This window comes from Curcuma longa, chromosome 6 (assembly GCF_044706935.1).
Source record: "Curcuma longa cultivar G26 ecotype Majalengka, Jawa Barat chromosome 6, ITB_CL_G26_1.1, whole genome shotgun sequence".
In the NCBI taxonomy this organism is placed as follows: Eukaryota; Viridiplantae; Streptophyta; class Magnoliopsida; order Zingiberales; family Zingiberaceae; genus Curcuma; species Curcuma longa.
In genome coordinates this window covers 7,481,682-7,484,476 of record NC_133866.1, presented here as the reverse complement: position 1 = coordinate 7,484,476, position 2,795 = coordinate 7,481,682, and the positions used below count along the sequence as shown (strand labels likewise).

The 2,795-nt window shown below is 39.1% G+C and overlaps 1 pseudogene; it reads left to right on the top strand.

Moving 5' to 3' along the window:
* Nucleotides 1–1,252: 1,252 nt before the first annotated feature.
* Nucleotides 1,253–2,298, top strand: LOC141831229 (F-box protein PP2-A13-like; annotated as a pseudogene).
* Nucleotides 2,299–2,795: the final 497 nt, after the last annotated feature.

Genomic DNA, 2,795 nt, shown 5'->3' with positions numbered 1-2,795 from the left:
CCAACCCGCCTAAAATACTTGTCGGGGTGGGTCAACCCGACGGACCTAACATAAATTGATGGCTATACATAAGAGTATCTTGGCATATTGGTGCACACACTAACATGATCATCAGTGTGGATAATCTATACATCCAAGGTTCGATTCTCATATAGGACATCATACACTCACAATATTTGAACTACTGGGACGACTATATATTGAGTTATTGTGTCAAGAATCAATGTGTTTCCAAATTTATTCAACGGACAATTCAAGAAAAAATCATTCACCTTTAAGATTAGTCAGACAAGTTAGATACCTATATTAATAAAAAAAAATTAGGAGTCCCGTCTCATCTCAACCCTCTATGGTAAAAAAAGAAAAAATATATACAATTACATTAAAATCAAGATAATTTAAATTAACAACCATTGAGGTTGAGGGTGTGGACAAATACAAAAATAAATAAAGAATATGAATTAGAAAATAATTTTTTTATTTTTTAAATAAACAATTTGAATTGGCACACCGTCAGTAAAATCTTCAATCACAAATATAAAATGAAAGAAAAAAATAGAAAATTTACTAAGAGCTGGGAGGTGTGGAGCTTTTGTGATCGAGTAATTTTTCTCTCAATCACAAATACAAATTGAGGCAGGGTCATGGCAAGGTGGGTCAATCCGGCATGCAAACTAGGCTAAGTCCGAGTCTATGTTGAGCGTGGCATGACCAGATTGGCTTGTGCATGGCTTGATCCACCCACCAAGCCACCTTCACCAAACCTATCCACGAACCAGGCTGGACTTGGTGCTGCACGATCCAAATCTTATAATAAGTGTCTGGCAAAGGCCCACTTTTAACTCATTTCCTTTTATCTTCTAACTCATTTTAGTCTTAATTTTTTTGGATAATTTAAATGTCTAAAAAAATCTTTAAGTATAATTTATGCACAAGTTCATTTTTAGGCTATTTATTTATCCTATTTTTTAAAAAAAAAATTAATATTTTATTATTTCTATGTTATAGAAGCGTCCGTACAATTTTTGGTCAACTTTCGAACTTGTACTTATTATCCACGTCAGTGGACCCCATTAAATCTGTTAAGTCAGTCACCGACGATCCCTGATCGACTCAGTTCCACGTTGGATTCAAATTAATTTATTTGTGGTTCTAAATTGCCCATATCTAATCATGGATTTAGGATATGAAGGAGATGCTATAAAAAGACCTAAGAACTAACCTTCTTAATCATCTATACGGATGAATCGCTCCTTTTTTTTAATCTCAATTCCTTGCATTTCATCCCTTTCCGCGCCACAAATCGAAGCATCGAATCGATTCTCGCAGCGACGGGCGCTTGATCTATCGATTCTGGCGTGAATGCCTCTTTCATCCTTGCTTCGCTTCGTCGTGGCGTCGATTCTGGCTGCGGGGGATGGGGTCGTGGATTTCGAGCATCGTTAGGCCGGAAGCGGACGCCGAAGCGGGCCTCGGGGACTGGCCGGAGAGTTGCATAGCGGAGGTGCTGCTCCGCCTCGACGCGCAGGAGATCTGCCGCGCGTCGGCCGTCGGGGCTCAACCGGGCTTTCCGAATAGCGGCGTCGGCGGACTTCGTGTGGGAGGCGAAGCTGCCGAAGAACTATGTGTACTTGATGGAGATGGCAACGGATGGGACGGGCATGGCATGTGTTTGCAAAAAGGAGATCTATGCGCGGTTGTGCCGGCCGAACCCCTTCGATGGGGGCACCAAGGTATCCTTATCTTTCTATTCGAACTAGGGCACTATAAATTGAATCCAAATTCCTACAGTTTGAGAGTGTTGAGTCATCTTTCAACTTTGATCTTTTGGATACAATTTTGAGTCTTTCTCATACTAATTGGAAAAAAAAATGGTCCTTCAGACCTTGAAAAATAGATTCTTTTCAGTGTACTTGGGCGTTGACAATGTAAATTATCGCCTGATTGCTTATTTAGGGTTTATCTGACGTTAGCTTTAATCACGGTGAACTAGGAATTTTGGCTGGAGTTGAACAGGGGTGGAATCTGCATGTCTTTTTCCTCAAAGGCATTACTGATTACAGGAATCAATGACAAGCGATACTGGAAATTCCTGCCAACCGAAGAATCTAGGTACTGAGTCTTGTCTATTGACTAACTCTTTGAATATTTCCTTTTACCTTTTACCTTCTTTAAACTAACTCTGTATTGACTGCTAATACCTAGATGAGGTCTTATCATCCACTGAATGAGGGGCTTGAACCTATGGTCTTTTTCCTTTTACCTTTAAGGGTGGCTTTACTGTGATGGAAAGATAGGAGAAGGGGGTGAAGGAAAAGAGACTCAGCCTAAGATCGGCTTCCATAATTCTCTAAAGTATCGATATGCTTATAGCAGAGTTTTCTCCTCCCTTGAAGTGGTTTTCTTGTGTTCAAGTCAACATTTCCTGCAGGCTTTAGTCTGTTCATATTTACCCAGCATTGAATTTGGAACCTTCACTGACTGTTGCTGATAATTGTAAGGAAGGAATTAGTATAATTAGTTGGTGTTAAAGATAGTACAAGTATAGCATCAGATCATCATGATCTCAATAACCAATACACAATTGATTCCTACTATCTATGATTAGATCATAGTGATTGAATATTTATTCTATTATCCTAGAGCGAGTATTATCACTGATGATACCCTCGCCAGTTTCAGAATGGCAACTCCTTTCTCATAGCTTGTTTGCAAAATTATTTGATTGATTAGTCTTCTTTTTCACAATATAGTCATTCAACTTGAATAATTCTATGAAGGACAATAAACGCTAT